Below are 17,826 nucleotides of genomic sequence, written 5' to 3'. Positions count from 1 at the left end.
TTTGACTTTGTCATTTTCCAGGGAACTCTTTGCAACAGAAAGTGAATCCGGCAGACTTGGAAGCAGTTGACTCCCAGGTTGCTGATCTCTGCAGACCGTCACCGGGCCACCGGGGGACTCCAGGAGAGGAGGGTGGGCAGCGCTGGGCGGGGTAGCTGCGGCCCCCAAAGATGCGCAGGACAGGTCCCTGGCTTCCAGAGGGAGCCTGTTAATTACTCCACACCCCACCCGGCACTGCTTTTGCTCCGAAAAAGGCATTAACTGAAAAACTAAAAGACCAAAGAAAAATTCTCGGTTTTTACATTTGTGTTGATTGTACCACCTTAGAGCCAAAAGGATGACAATCAACCAATTTAAACACACCAACCATGGGGATTCCCTGGCGGTCCAGCGGACTCCGCGCTTTCACTGCCAGGGCCCGGGTTCAATCCCCAGTTGGGGAACTAAGATCCCCACAAGCTGCGTGGCAAGGCCACAGACAAACAAACAAAAAAACCACCAACCTTGCTAGGAAAACAAAACACTCAAAGACACACGTATAAAAGCATTAACTTTACACACTCAGAGTAGCCCAGCTATATTTACTAAAGTCTTAGACAGTGCACTGGGATACAGAGATAAAGTGGGTCTACACTGGACAGAAAGCTCAATGTCTGTTTTCACAGCATTATATTCTTATGTGTCCGAGACACTAATCCTCTTGTATACTATTAGAATTAAAATTAATAAACCTATATTGTAGACAAGATAAAAAAAAGAGGAAGCTGATTATTATATTGACTTAAATCTAATCCATATTTAGCCATTAATAAGCACAGGAGGGCTTCCCTGGTGGCGCAGTGGTTGAGAGTCCGTCTGCCGATTCAGGAGACACGGGTTCGTGCCGCGGTCCGGGAGGATCCCACGTGCTGCGGAGCGGCTGGGCCCGTGAGCCATGGCCGCTGAGCCTGCGCGTCCGGAGCCTGTGCTCCGCAACGGGAGAGGCCACAGCAGTGAGAGGCCCGCGTATCACAAAAAAAGTCAATAAATAAGCACAGGAAAGCTGGTGGATCCTACAATCCACATTGTACTACGACATCCAGTAAAACCTTCCCCAGCACAGCCCCAGCTGTCATTATGTGCAAAGCACACAGGAACGTCAGAAAAAATAGAGAATAAGCAGAAGCAGATTCTCATAGAAGCTAAGGAAGTTTAAGCTTCAGGAACCCTCACTTTCACAATCCCTTCCCGTTCTCATTCTAAATCAATAGTTGCTTTTCCACCTTATTTTCTATTTGTAATTTTTTTTCTATAAAGGGGTTCCTAAATTCTGTCAGCTTTAGGCTCCACAAAATCTAGATTCTCCCCTACAGCAGAGAAAACAATGGATCTTATGCTCTTACATTTCTTAATCTTTTTGCTGTTGTTGTTACAGCCACACGGCTTGCAGGATCTCAGTTCTCTGACCAGGGATTGAACCCAGGCCCCAGCAGTAAAGGCACCAAGTCCTCACCACTGGACTGCCAGAGAATTCCCTTTTTAATCTTTTTAAATGTTTAATTATGGTAAAAAATACATAACATAAAATGTACCATTTAAACCAATTTTTAGTGTAGGTACATTCACACTGTTATGCAGTCATCTCCAACACCCATCTCCAGAACTTTTTCACCCTGCAGAGCTGAAACTCTGTAAACTCTTAAACAAAGGCTCCCATTTTCCTCTGCCCCGCCTCCAGCCCCTGGCAACCACCATTCTGCTTTCTGTCTCTGTGAGTCTGACGTCTCTAGGTAACTCATCTAAGTGGAATCATACAGTGTTTGTCTTTTTTGTAAGAGCCTCATTGCACTCAGCACAGTGTCCCCAAGGTTCCTCATATTGTAGCACGTGACAGGAATTTCCAAATTAAGGCTGAGTAATACTTCACTGAATGTATATACCACGTTTTGTTTATTCATCTGTCAATGGACACTGGTAAATTTTTTATTTTAAGATAGATGCGTGTAACCATTTGGAATGCCATGCTCTTGCTTTAGAATTAGTTCGTTCTCTAGAGTGTGCAGTAGTGGTCCCTTGTCAAGATTTGGTGACTTTTCGCTGTCCGAGATCAATGAGAAATCTTAAAAGGACAGTTACCTTTTCATTGCCAGCTTGTGAATAGCCCCCTAACAAGCAACATAGCCTGCATTTCTGCCCGGACATCCCATACTATTTCCTGTATCTCTTACCTATTCTGATACTCTTTAATCAGCTAATAAAAATGTATTGAGATATATTATTTCATTTTATTTTCAAATATTATTTAGCACCTTCGATGTTCTGGGGTAACACTCCACTTTGGAAGGCAAAAAGAAAAAAAAAATGAATAAAAGTAAGACTGAAGGGGCTTCCCTGATGGCGCAGTGTTTAGGAATCCACCTGCCAATGCAGGGGACACGGGTTCAATCCCTGGCCCGGGAAGATCGCACACGCTGCAAAGCAACGAAGCCCCTACGCCACAACTACTGAGCCTGCGCTCTAGAGCCCGTGAGCCACAACTACTGAGCCTGCGCCCTACAGCCCGTGAGCCACAACTACTGAAGCCCACACGCCTAGAGCCCGTGCTCCGCAACAAGAGAAGCCACCGCAATGAGACGTCCATGCACTGCAACAAAGAGTAGCCCCCGCTCGCCACAACTAGAGAAAGCCCACACGCAGCAACGAAGACCCGAGGCAGCTAAAAATAAAATAAATAAAATAAAAATAAATAAATTTATTTAAAAAAAATAAAGACTGAAGAAGTTCCCATTCCAGAGGAGAGAACAGACTGGCAAATTCTGATACAGTGTAATAAATGCAGTAATAGAGGTATATGTACAAGGTGCTAAGAGAGTACATTAAGGGAGGATTAGTTCAGCATGAATGAATCAAGCAAAATTAAGCAAAGAGGGCTTCCCTGGTGGCGCAGTGGTTGAGAGTCCGCCTGCCGATGCAGGGGACACGGGTTCGTGCCCCGGTCTGGGAGGATCCCACATGCCGCAGAGTGGCTGGGCCCGTGAGCCATGGCCGCTGAGCCTGCACGTCCGGAGCCTGTGCTCCGGCAACGGGAGATGCTACAGCAGTGAGAGGCCCGCGTACCGCAAAAAAATGAAAAGAAAAAAAAAAAAAGCAGAGAAGGCAACATTTAAACCGGGTATTGCAAAGGATATTCGCTTGGTGATGAAAGTTGCAAAGGGTGCTCCGTGTAGAGGAAGTAGACTGAACCAAAGGCTTGAAAGCATTCGTTACACTCAAGAAAAAGTAAATACTCTGGTGTCTAGAGGGCAGAATGCATTAGTAAAAGCAGTGAAGAGGTGAGATTCAAGGGAGATTGGGACCAGGCTATGAAGGTCTTTAGGACTTTGGTGGGCGATGGGAGCCACGGAAGGTCTTACACTGAGAGAGGTGGGGAGGGAGCATGTGACAGAGTCTGTGCTTTTGTTCTGTTCGGCCACTCAGCGTGCATGCGGGATCTCAGTTCACCAACCAGGGATCAACCCGCGCCCCCTGCATTGGAAGCACAGAGTCTTAACCACTGGACCAGGGAAGTCCCTGGAGTCTGTGTTTTGTAGAGACCATCCTTTCACCAATCCAGCCATGGGCGGAATCTGGAAGGATGGGCCAAGGGCAAGAGAAAAGCACGAGGAGATCCCTAAATTTGAGTGAATGTTTAACCAAAAGACAATATTTTTCCTCCATCAGCAGAAGTGAGAGCTGACGGAGCAGGTCAGATTCAATCGTTAAAAAATTACATTTCTACTCGCCTGAGTTTTAAAATTGCTACACATGTGTATGTATGTGTATACAATGATATACAAGAAAATGCTCATTTTCCTGCTACCTTTGGACAGGCGAATTAAGGGCAATTTTTATTTTCTTTATTTTCAAATGCTCTATTCTTAAATGTATTTATTTTAACAATAGGAAAACAATATTTTTTTAATTGAAGTATAGTTAATTTACAATGTTGTGTTAGTTTCAAGTGTACAGCAAAGTGATAGGAAAACAATATTTTTAAAAGGCTGTTTCATTTCTTGTCATCCTTAGCTCTTCAATGTATTGAAAGTTACCATTTGATTGTGTGGGGAGTTGGGAAGGGGATCAGGGATCCTTCAAAACCCAGTTCCATTCATCCCCCACCCCCAAAATACATGCACGTGAGTAGCAGGAAAGGGGAGAGGAATATACATACAAGAAAATGTGACACTTTCATCTTTGCACACGCACTGTCTTGTGAAAAGTAAGTGAGGCAGACGATGAAGAAATGGGAGTCAGAGAGAGGAATCTTGAGGTGATCTGGGTGCTCAGTGAAGATGGTGGGATTTGCACTAGTTTATCTTCGAAGGAAAGAAAACGTGAAGGCTAGGAAAATCATATTCCAAGCTGGCAGAATTATGTGAGCAAACAGCAATGTGGGGGAGGGTTTGGCAGAAGACGAGGAAACCTGGCAACTGGGAACAAAGGATTCATGCAGGACTCAGGGCTGGAAAGGTGGGTTTGAGACCGAGAATCCTTCTGGCAGCGGGGAATCGCTGAGAGTTCTGAGTAACTGTTCTGACGCAAGAAACACGGGACTTGAGGAAGATCAGTCTGGGGCGGTAGGCAGGACACATTGCCAGGAAGGAAATGCGGTTCACATGTGGCTTCCCGATTGCCACACAGATCTGAATGCCAAAGCTGTCTTTCACTGATTCCTTCCAAACGGGCTGTTTCTTCCTTCAAAACAGAAACGACTGTGTCGAGATACAATTCACAGACCATACGATTTACCCATTTGAAGCATGGAATTAAGTGTTTTTGAGTACAGTCACATGGTCGTAGAAACATCACCATAATTTAATTTGAGAACATTTTTGTAAAAGAAACCTCAAACCCACGAGCAGTCATTCCCCATTCGCCCCTAACCCTCTGCTTTTTCACTCATCTGATTTCTCTCTCTGGATTTGCCTGTTCTGAACATTTCATATAAATGGAATCAGACAAGAGTGACATTTTGTCTGGCTTCTTCCGCTTACCGTAACGTGTTCAAGGTTCATCCACACAGTAGCATGCGTCAGTACTTCATTCCTTTTTATTGCTGAATAATATTCATTGCGTGGATGACCGCATTTTGCTTATCCAGTCCTCAGCTGACAGATATCTGGGTCATTTCCTCTTTGGGGCTCTATTATCAATAACGCTGCCATGAACATCTACGTACAAGTTTTGGTGCGGTTATAGGTTTTCACCTCTCATGGGCATCTTCCTAGGAGTGGAATTGCTGGATCGTACAGTAACTAGACTCTCTGTTTCTGACCTATGTGTGCTCTCTGATGAATCTTACTGCTTATTTGTTTGTTTTTGAAGCTGGCTTCTGTCTCACCCAGTATAACTGAATTCTCACCAACTAGAGTCGTTCTAACTTAACTCAGCCCTACTTGTGATTTTTTTCGAAGCCAAGAAGGAAGTAGGTGATGTGTCAGAGCCTTCTGCTCTGATCCAGAAAGCAGATCTGATCACAGAGCACGTCACAGCAGCCCACATCTGGGCAGCCCTTGTGCCTCTTACACTTTCATGGGAAAGGAAACCAAATGTCAATCTCTCTCTGTCTCTCTCTCTCTCTCTCTCCAAAGTTTGGGTACATCAGAAGCATCTTCTATGGAAACAGGAGATTTCAGCCCAATCAAGGCTCATCTTCTAGAACTCTCTTCCTTGTTTACTGAGACAAGGATTCCTTAAGGAGGAATCTCAGGATCTCAAAACTGATAACAGTTGGAGCAAAGGTGGGAGCCCAATGCTTTAGAAATGTGTGTACAATTAGAAATACCAAGAGGGGCTTTCCTGGTGGCACGGTGGTTAAGAATCCACCTGCCAATGCAGGGTACATGGGTTCGAGCCCTGGTCTGGGGAGATCCCACATGCTGCAGAGCAACTAAGCCCGTGCGCCACAACTACGGAGCCTGTGCTCTAGAGCCCACGAGCCACAACTACTGAGCCCGCGTGCCACAACTACTGAAGCCCGCGCGCCTAGAGCCCGTGCTCCGCAACAAGAGAAGCCACCACAATGAGAAGCCCGTGCACCGCAACGAAGAGTAGCCCCTGCTCACCGCAACTAGAGAAAGCCCGTGTGCAGCAACAAAGACCCAACACAGCCAAAAATTAATTAATTAATTAATTAATTTTTAAAAAAGAAATATCAAGAGGTTTGAGGGTTTCTTAGTAGTTTAAACAAGAACACCTGAGAAATAAATGACAGTCAAAAGTGAAAGAAAAAAGAAATACATTGGACCCCCTAGGTCACAGTGACATCATTTGAAATAAAAAAACAATTTTTTTTTTTAATGCAGTCACAGGTGAGATAAGAGAGAGTTTTGAAACACCTTGTGGTTTCAGATTCCAGAACACCTCCTCCCCTAGGAGCTGATGTAATAGTAACCAACATCACGTACAGTACTAAAAATGCTAGGGTGGCCAAAACCAGCTAATTGACCTACGATCGATACCAAAGGCCATCAATGTGCAGTTGAGTGGTAGCAAATGATTGACCTGTACTGAAGACTTGACAATGGAGGGAGGAAGATTTATACCTCAATAATGTTCTAACAATATTTCAACATCTCTGCCAGCCCTGTGGGATTATAAATAGTTTCTGCTAAGAATAATAAACTGACTCCTGGAATCCTATATGGATGGGAAATAGGGTGCCCGGGGAGCAGACACACTGAGACAGCAGTGTTATAAAGCTTGAGTTAGGAAAGAGATGAATGTTCTAGTGCTATAGAACAAAACTGTCCAAGGAACACAAGATGATGGCCTGTCTCCCTGTTATTGGGAACTTGTAACCTACAAAGAAACATAAGAAAGAACAAGAAACTCGACATTGGAAACTGAACCACCTGCCTTAAGAAAGTAAGGATTTCACTCTTGTACAAAAGTATTGTATAAACTGGCTTGCTAATGATCAGGAAAGTGTTCTGTCCTTCGGGAAGAGACAGATGTCCTCCTTTCGTGTTTCAGAACTCTCTAATTCGGACAAGCCAAAAGGCCTTCTGGAGAAATAATTCAAAATGTCTCTTGTGAAATGTTCTCAGGAAAGAATCTTTCTGGGGAATCTGTAAGCATGGGGTTTCTGCAACTCCCCTGATTTGAGGTGTCATTTTGAGCCTGTTGCCATATGCCAGCTCTGCTTCACACCCCATTCTCTGAAGCTTAGCCTTTGACCAGCTGGACACCCCCAGTGGGCTCTTAGCCAGGTCCTTAGCCAGGCGCTTTCTCTCTGACCTAGTCCCAGATTCTTCTGTTTACCTCCTGGCTGGCTGACTTAATTGAGGTTGGTACCGTGCACCTAAGGGTACTTAGAAATCCAAGGATAGCCAGTACATTGTGAGACCAGCCTCTGACGGGTCCATATCCACGTCATTGCATTACTTCAATTTCCCTGCCCTTCTTTCCTGGCCTGCCCAAGGCCAGAAATACTGAAAAGAGGAAGAAAGGGAGGGAGGGAGGGAAGGAGGAGAAAAAATGGAAGGCAAGAGAGATTCAACCTCTGGTGTTGGAAAGTTCACAATAGCCCATCATACTCAACAACAGACTTCAACCCCTAGCAAGGCCTTAAAAAGTTTTATTTCTAATACTTACTTTCCGATAAGAGAAACGTGGCATTTAATTGAGTTCTGCTTATACTCAAATTTCCTTTTCAGCAGCCAGGGTTGAAGGCAGCTTTTGCAAGTGAGTAGCAAATTTTGTTAATTGACGTTTAAGGAAAATAAATATGTGATCAATGAGAAAACAACTCCCCTGCCTATGATGGAAACAATATTTTTTTCAGCCTGAGGGATTAAAAAGTCCTAAATAATTTCATGTACCTCGGTTGCATCCTAACGTCTGCTTAAGAAAACAACAGCAACAATCTCTACACTATAGAAACAACATTTCCCTCTTCTAGCAATTAATGTTTTACACTACAAATACGCATTTGCTGTTAAAAAAAGAATTCTAACATTACAAAGGTATAGAGAGTAAAAAGTCAAAATCTCTATTCATCTCTCCTTAAACCCCACAGGGGTGGGACTCGCCACATCACACTTCCTCAGGTGGGGACGGGAAACTGTTTGCAGTATGTTCTTCCAGACTTTCTTCTATGCATGTGTGTCTATTTACACACACAGGTGTTGTGAGTTTCATTTGTTTACACGTATTGGGTTGTAGTAAACATATCGTTCTGGAACTTGCTTAATGTTGAGTCAGAAACTTCTTCCGTGTCAGAACAGCTAGAGCTGCCTCACTCTCTTTCACAGATGTAGAGTTATCAGTGTACCATAAAGTATTCGACTATTCCCCAATTTGACTGTTTAGGTTTTCATTAATGCAAACAAGGCTGCAATAAATATTTACGTGCACTGTGCATATAGTGCTGAATCAGAGTGTATGAGCATTACTGGGTTTTTTTTAATTTTTAAAAATATGTACTTACTTTGGCTGTGCCAGGTCTTAGTTGCAGCACGCGGGATCTTTAGTTGAGGCGTGCAAACTCTCAGTTGCGGCATGTGGGATGTATTTCCCTGACCGGGGATCGAACCTGGGCCCCCTGTATTGGGAGCGCAGAGTGTTAACCACTGGACTGCCAGGGAAGTCCCAGAGAATTACTGTTTTGATAGATGTTGCCAAATTGCTCTCCACAGAAGCTTATAACATGAACACTCCCACCAATTGAACGTGAGAGTATATATTTTCATTTATTTGGGGGGGCATTGGGGAAATGAAAATAACATATTATTGTTGTTTTTATTTGTATTTCCCAGACTCTTTTTTTGGGAGGTTGAATAACTTTTCATATGTTTCTTGCCCATTTATATTTCTTTATCTATAAATTTCCTTACGTTTGCCCATTTTTCTTTTCGTTTACTTTCTCTTGTGATTCGAAGGAGCTCTTTATATATTATGGCTCTCCTATAGTTCTGTGAAAACACTTCCTCTCTCTCTGCTGCTTGACATTTAGCTTCACTGATGCATCATCATTTACTAAATAGAAGTTTAAAAAGATATTTCTGAGGACAGATCTGTCAATTTTTTACTTATGTCTTTTGAGGTTTGAGACTGATTTGGAAGGCCATGTTCAGCCCCAAGATTATTAAAAATAAAACAAATCAAAAGAAAACCTCCTATACTCTGCTCGTATTTTTATGGAAATTTTTTTTTTTTATCGTTGGATTTTCAATTCATTTGGAATAGGCTTCTGAGTGTAGTTGGAGAGCAAAATCCAAAATAAGATGATGGTGGAATTCCTATCCTGTTCCTATCTTTAATAAGCGTCTCCTAATATCTCATTATTATGATATTTGCAGTGATTTCTGCCTCTATCAAAGCTTATTATTAATAGTTTCTTTTAAAATAAGGAATGCATATTGAATTCTATCAAGTGTCTTTTCAGCATCTAATGATGTCATCATTCAATTATTCTCCTTCAGTTGATTAATATGTGAACTGCATGACTGGATTTCCTAATGTTGAAATTTCATTATCTTCCTGGGAATTCTATTTTTCAATGTCTCAGCTTCATGATACAAAAAGAAATGGTACTTCTATCCCACAGTATTTTAAAGGATTTTCAAATGAAAATCTAATTATTCTGCTTTTTCAAAATCCAAAGCCATGTTAGTTACACAGAAGAATATGTTTTTATTTTGTTTCTTGCTAAAAAACAAGTACTCAACTGGCTGTCGTAGCGGGTGGCCCCAACGTTAAGTTTATCCCTTTGACACTTTTGTCTCCCTGCTGCTTTCATCTGCATTTACCGGAAGGTCACCTTGTAACGCAGCATTTCTTGAGCGGCTCCCCTGGGCCAGGTTCTGGGCTTTTGTTCTCGCAAGGGATTCAGAAGGCCTAAGAACCAGTCAGTCAGCCTTCAATCCGCTGAAGTAACACAGAATCGATAGGATCTCACCTTTTATCTGTAAACTCAAAGAGTAGCCACGTTTATGCTACCTAATGCACGGAAGACACAATGTCAAATGCTTTACCAATAGCCACGATGTGCATTGCTGTATATGCACTTCTCTGGGTACCAACTGTGCAGATTATCATGCATACTTAGGTGACTAATAAAGTCTTTTTAAATAAAGTTGATGATGATGATAGGGTTAAAGAATAATGAGAACTGGCAGAAGGTTACACGAGAAGCATTACGCAAATCAAGGTACTACCACGTATGTACATAAGGTCATTTAAACCATCTTTGTACTCTTTACTAGTGACGTGTGAATGATTTCGAAATATCCTCAATGACCTCTCAACGTGATCTGAGTTCTTGTTTTACTCATCGGAATAGCATCAGGTTTTCTTTTCTGTCAAGTATTCAAATAACATCAACTGATCTGTCTGGACCTGTCAGTAACTGATGATGAAACTTCCTATATTTGCTGAAAACATATCTTAATAATTCATATTAATACATACGTTATGAATCAAATATAATTTTCTCAGACCCAATCATTTGTGAAAACTTTTTTAGCCTTTCAATAAATATAAATCAAAAAGGAATGATCTCTTGCAAAGACTTTTCCATAAGCCTACTGGAAATTAATTGAATAATAACATTAGAATGATATTGAAGAAAATGAAATAAAGAAATTACATTTTTTAAAATAATTTCATGTCCTAGCGGCATCACCTAGTTTTTTAATAAGTATTTGTTAGAATGGCAAGAGAAGTGGAAGAATCCTCATCTTTTAAAACCAGTATACACTGCTTTTTCAAAAGCAAATATTAACAGTAACAAAGATGTGATGCTGAGCTATGCATTATTTGAGAAAACAGAATTTGCTGAAGAGAATTGTAGAAAAAAATAACTGAGGGATCATTACTACTATTATATCAAGGAGACTTGCAATCATTTTGAAATTTTTAATGAATATATTTCTTCCAGAACTTTTTAGATGGGGGATAATTTTGTCTAGAAAAGTAAGGATATTTGCTTACAATGCAAAATCAGGTTTCAGCAGAAAAATAAAGCCTATTTTAAAGCAACATCAGCAACAACGAAGGCAAAACTTCCAAATACTTCTTCGGCAATTCTAATAAAAGGATGTATTTATTTCTTACATTTTTTTCTGTTATTTTCTTTCTCTAAAAAGGAAGACAATTAAAGAGACTCAGACACCTGAAGGAACTATTAGTGGGTTACAAAGAAATTACAATTAGAAGCAACAGTAAGAAGAAGAAAAAAGATTTCTGTTTTCTATTTTTTTTTTTTTTTTTTTTGGCTGTGCCGCATGGCTTGTGGGATCTTATTTCCCCAACCAGGGATCGAACCCAATCCCCCTGCAGTGGAAGTGCAGAGTCCTAACCACTGGACCACCAGGGAATTCTCATTACCTGCTTTTAAGATAGGTGCTTTTGGGTTTTGAATTGGTTCTTTTTCCTGTTTATGTATTTATTTATTTGGCTGTGCCAGGTCTTAGTTGTGGCACACGAGATCTTCGTTGCCGCACGTGGGATCTTTGTTGCGGTACGTGGGATCTAGCTCCCTGACCAGGGATTGAACCGGGGCCCCCTGCATTGGGAGCACGGAGTCTTAGCCACTGGACCACCAGCGAAGTCCCTGACCTGGTTCTTTAAAAACTAGGAAAAGGACATGCTTGTTGAAAAAATAATTTTTCATACAAATGTACACGTAGTAAAATGTGAACATCTCATCACCTCCTCATTCATTTTCATTCCCACTTCTCAGGACTTACCCTGCTTAATAATATTTGTATGAGTCCTTCTAGATTTTTCTCTGAGCAGGTACACAGTTTTTCATATGAATATAAATATATACTTATTTTATACATTGTCCTACCGCTTTTTTTTTTTTAATATGCCAAGTTCAGACAGCCAGCAAGACCTAGAACTGAGACGTGACTTCCGGTCTGTCTGACCCTAGAACATACTTTGTTTCCAACACACAATCGCCAAGAACACAGCACTAATTTAGGAAGACTGGTCTGGTAGTATTGTATAGCTATACGTATAGCTAAAAGATATCAGTTGAATTCTAGATTGAGTCAAGATATTCTTGGTTAGTCTTAGAGATAGCCAACAACCCGGAAATAAATGGTGGTACGTCAACTAAATCAAGTGTGAAAAGTTACAAAAACTGTGCTGCAACATGGAAACATGATTGTGGTGAAATCTTAAACAGAAAAAAAAAATGGTATCTTCTGGTGATTTTTAGCAAAACCAGAGAATTTTGCATCAAACCTATATTGACATCTTTACTTCCTGTAACAAAACCAGCACCTAGTTTTAATGGGAGTTTCTCCCTTTACAAAAAATCTTAAGTCCTATCTCCCTGGGCAGAGATAATAAAAGCCTTCTAGAAACTCTAAAGTCACTAGACAACTATTGATTAGTATTTTCCTGCAGACGATGGGAAATCGTTATGGGTTGAATTGTGTTCTTCAAAAAGATACGGACACCTAACCTGGGAATGTGACCCTATTTGGAAACAGGGCCTTTGCTGATGCTAATGTTAAATTTAAATTTAACTTGCCGATGCAGTCAAGTTACAATGAGGTCATTAGGATGGGCCTTAATCCAATATGACTGGTGTCCTCAGAGAAGAGGGTAATTTGGACACAGAGAGAACGTTGCGTCAAGACAGACACAGAGGGAAAACTGTGATGACATGGCATTATTCTGCCACAAGCCAAGGAACATCGGAGGTTCCCAGAAGCTACAAGAGGCAGGAAGGATTCTCCTCTAGAGGCTTCAGAGGAAGCATGGCCCTGCCAACACCCTGATCTTAGACTTCTGCCCTCTAGAACAGTGAGGATAAATTTCTGTCGTCTACCTGATTCGTGGTACTTTGTTACGGCGGTCCTAGGAAACTAATACAGAAATCATTAAAGATTGTTTAAAGGGGGGAGGGGAAGACTAACATTTACTGACAACCTATGACATTGCTCCAGGTTCTGTGCTGGACGCTTTACATATTGTATTTAATTCCAACAACGGTGGGAAGAAGGCATTTGACAAATAAGTTGAGGCTCAGAAGCTAAGTCAGTCATATGCTGAAGTTCCCTCAGCTGGAAAGGGCTGAGGCTAAGGTTCTGCTTCTAAAGGCCACAGTGCTTCTGGTGCACAGTTGCCAAGGACACAGCATTGGCCCGAGAAGACTGATTCAGCAGAATTGCATACACGGGTGTTAAACCATCAGTTACCGTGCAACCTTTATCCAGGTGAACCAAACCTCCATGGGCTCCCTGGAAGATATGTCAACATCTCTTTTTTTTTTTTTTTTAATTTATTTATTTTGGTTGCGCTGGGTCTTAGTTGCAGCTCGCGGGCTCCTTAGTTGCAGCATGCATGTGGGATCTAGTCCCCTGACCCAGGGATCAAACCCCATGTCCCCTTCATTGGAAGGCAGATTCTTTTTTTTTTTTAAATGTGAATTTTTTTTTAAGATTTAATTTTATTTATTTTTGGCTGCATTGGTTCTTCGTTGCTGGGCAGGGGCTTTCTCTAGTTGTGTCGAGAGGGGACTATTCTTCATTGCGGTGAGCAGCTTCTTACTGTGGTGGCTTCTCTTGTTACGGAGCATGGGCTATAGGCGCACAGGCTTCAGTAGTTGTGGCACGTAGGCTCAGTAGTTGTGGCTCATGGGCTTAGTTGCTCCGTGGCATGTTAGATCTTCCCACACCAGGGATCAAACCCATGTCCCCTGTATTGGCAGGCGGATTCTTAACCACTGAGCCACCAGGGAAGTCCCCAATATCTCTTGACTGCCAAACATAGCTGCTAATTGCACTGAAGCTTCATACTTTGCCAACTAGTAGTCAAATCCTTTTTTTAACAAAAAGTTAACTATAATGCTGAGATTGTGAATAAACAATTCTATCCGTTTACCATTAGACCTTCATATTGAATGGGAGAAGTAAAACATGGTATGGTGTACCAGGGAAAATGATTCTTTCTCCAGCAAATACTGATCACAGACAATATCCTAGTATCAAACTTAATTTTTGGTTTGAAATATTTTGCTTCAACCGTCATATTCTCCCAGGTCTTCAATGACTGCTAGCTGCTAAATGATAAAGCTGGTTGCCAGGACATGAAAGCCCAGTACACTGTTAGTTTATAAAGTCAGTATGGTGTGTAGTTAAGAATTCAGACTCTGAGGACCTCCCTGGCGGTCCATCGGTAAAGACTCCACGCTCCCAATGCAGGGGGCCCGGGTTTGATCCCTGGTCAGGGAACTAGATCCCACATGCCACAACTAAAGATCCCGCACGCCATAACTAAGAGCCGGCACAGGCAAGTAAATAAATAAATATTTTTTTTAAAAAAAAAGAAGAATTCAGGTTCTGGAACCACTGGATTTCAGGCCCCCACTCACCCCTTCAGCTGGCATCCTTGTGCAGGGCACAACATGTACAACCGCGCACAGCAGCCCTGCAGGTAGGTTTTCACCTACCCTGACGACGGGTGGTAGTGTTCTCACATCATACTAACCACCCCAGACATACGAGTAAAAAGGAAGCAAAACAATCTGTGAGTTCCAAACCATTCCGTATATTTGATACTCATGATATTGCTAATGAAATCATGAATCTTCCCCCAAAAAGGAAAGTAGAAACTGTAAGTATTGCTTAATCACCATAGTTTTCCTCAAGTGGGACCACTTTGGGAGAAAAGAAAGGACCACAGGAGGGGAGTATTGGGATTTAGTCAACTTAGCCCCTCATACACTCATCAGATTCCCCTCGGGGGGCAGTAGTCAGAACATGACACCCTGGATGTGGTGCCTCATGTGTGTCTCTGGGAGGAATAATTAGCAGCTCGTAGAGAAGAAGGCAACCTCTGGTGCCCCGTTAATTACAGAGCTCCTGGCAATGCAGGAGAATGCCTCCTGCACAAAAAGGTCACATCCTGGTGTCACTAGTCAGATCTGTGCAAGACCTTTTTGCTGTTCATGGTTACTTCCCTGATAATCACTCCCTGGGGGTCGCTCTGGCTACAACCTGGAATATTTGAGCTCGGTAATTTGCAAGATTTATGGAAAACAATTTTTCAGAAACGAGCTCTCCATTTTCATTGGGCAAATTCCTCTTTCTCTGATAAGTACTGGGGCATATGGAGCAGGTAAATGTTTTAACGGACAGCATAAAAGTAACATTTTTTTCTTCTGAAGTTGATGCTTTGCACTTAGGGCTCCCATTCCCATTTTTTAGCAGAGCAAGTGTTCAGCGCAAATTAAAGGGAGAGGGGAAAAGTCCACTCTTTCAACCCTGCTCTCTCCACAGCTTAGCCATGAGTGCACCATTTCACAGGCTCATAACACCCCCTTGCTCCCATCCTCAGGGAGAAAACTGTTATTGAATTTCTCTACCCCAGCTGTTAGCCTCCTAACCTGTCTCTTGTGCTATATACACTGAACTCATTTTTTTCCTAAGATTTAACACAATACGATGAAAATGGCCAAAGGCGGTCTTTCTCGTCTCTGGGAAGAAAGATTAATGGTAGAAACAATCACCTAATGAAAAGTTGAGGAAAAAAATAAAGTGCAGGTAAATACCCATGTGAATGTGCAAAGCATCTGCTGGTTCTTTATTATCATAACAATTGCAACCGTTACTAACTTTTTTTTCTTTTATGACATGAAAGAGCAATAAAGGGGTCTTGGAATCAGCCATCGAACCATCTGAAGTTAGAATCACAGCAACACAATTCATTTGTTTGTTCAGCCACGTCCATTTATTAAATGTTGCACACACCTAGTTTTTATCTCCAGGTATGATCAACTACATTACTCTTCCACGTGTACTAGGTGGCCTTCCTCTAATCTCCTTTAATACCTTCTCTATATCTCTAGCAATGGACTTATCACTTTATGCTGCAATTACCTGATAATATGTGTCCTCTGAGCTGACAGTGGACTGGGGTTAGCTGGTGGGGGTGCTGACACAACCTATTCTTCCTTTGAAACTCAGCACCTAGACCAGGCAGTAAGTAATGAATGACAACATGCGTTCAATGAAATAATGAAATCTTACGTGATGGCAAAATCAACTCTATTCTCCTAAGGCCTGTTCTGAGAGTCAAAGGGAAAGGTTGGACATTTATGAGGAATTATGAAGTCAATGGAACAAGTCCTTTCTCTAAAAGTGCAATAGCAGATGGCTCTTGAAAAGCTACTATTAGATTTTTTTTTAAGCACCAGAAGGAATTGTAGAGATCGCCAGGCAGATTCCACTCCTCTCTCTGCCCTCCTCCACATGTAGAAAAATGGAGGTTATGAAACCTGCTTGAACTCAGGCAACTTGTGGGTGACTGAGGCATAAATAGAGTCCAGGGTATTGGATGCCCCCAGTCCATATGCCCTGAAAGTCAAAGCCGACCAACTGTGCAAGACAGACCCTTCCAGCACTAACTCCTGCTTTCACAAATGCCTTTTTTTTTTTTTTGGCGGTACGCGGGCCTCTCACTGTTGTGGCCACTCCGGACGCGCAGGCTCAGTAGCAGTGGCTCACGGGCCATGGCTCACGGGCCCAGCCGCTCCACGGCACGTGGGTTCTTCCCGGACCAGGGCACGAACCCGCGTCCCCTGCATCGGCAGGCGGACTCTCAACCGCTGCGCCACCAGGGAAGCCCGCAGCTCTGCATTTTAAAATGCAAATCAGAGAAGAAACATCCTGTGCGTCTCCTCCTCCCCCTCCCACAGTTTGTAATTTATTTGACTCGTTCTCAGGATCTTTGCACTGCCCGTCCCACCACTGCCAAGGCAAACGTCGCATCCCCAAGGAAGCCTTTCCTTACGATTCTCTCCCCCCCAGGCCAGATCAGATTCCCCTTTATATACCAGCGGGGTGCCCTGTATTTCCCCTTCATGGGACTCGTCACGGTCTGAAGTTACAGATCTCTGCGATTGCTTAATTAACATCTGTGAGACTGGTTCCTCCGTTAAATGCAGAGGTCATACATGACACCTCTAGAGGGAAGAGGCATTCTAAAACACACCCTAACCCATCTTTTCTCCATCATACCAACGCAGAAGGAGCATCAGTGTGATAGTCTCAAAACTATTTCTCTAGATCTACCCCACTTCCCGGTGTGGGTTCTTCAAACTCAATTCGAGGCCACTCCCCACCCCCTCACCCTCCGGGATGTGAGCCCCGTGTGGTCACACGTGAGACCTCTCAGCTCTCCTTGGACACCTCAACTGTCCTTAGACTTTCAGCAATGTGCTGCCGGGGCCTCTACGGATGGGCCTCAAAATGGCCTTTGTGTTATTGTGCGTGATACACGGGTCCCCATCACAGAGACTTTAAGCAAACCATTCTCTCCAGTTTTCCTCCCAGGCCCTGCTCCCTTAGGACTCAAGACTGGAGTCCTTCGGGGTTGGCGAAAAAAAAGAGAATCACCCCTCCCCTCTGAAACGGAAGAAAAAGCTCCGTGTGCTTTGACTCCTGTCTTGCAAAGCATTTGTCAGAGCCTCCTTGGTGGTTCATATAAATAAACCCCAATATGGCTGCCACATGGGCCCTCCAGGGACCACAGGCCTGTGTGCATTTAAGTCGAACAGAACTAAGTCGAAAGCTTGGATCCCTGCTAAATTCAGAGAGAGCAGCAGGACATCAGTGCTGTGGGCGGACAGGAGCAGCCAGAGGAGGCTTTATCCTGGCTCAGAGCCGCCAGGGTGAAGCTCCGTTCAACACACATGCGCACTCGTTCAACCGCCGTACCGCGGCCGAGGGTTTCCGCGAAGGACCCCCGCACGGGCACTGACAATTCCAGCCAAAGACACTTCGTGACTTGTGAATCTTGGCAGTCACGGAGTCATGAGGAATATGGCCACGTGACTTTGGGAGC

Source organism: Stenella coeruleoalba (assembly GCF_951394435.1).
Source record: "Stenella coeruleoalba genome assembly, chromosome: 4".
NCBI classification, from domain to species: domain Eukaryota; kingdom Metazoa; phylum Chordata; class Mammalia; order Artiodactyla; family Delphinidae; genus Stenella; species Stenella coeruleoalba.
Note: the sequence above shows the minus strand (reverse complement) of the source record.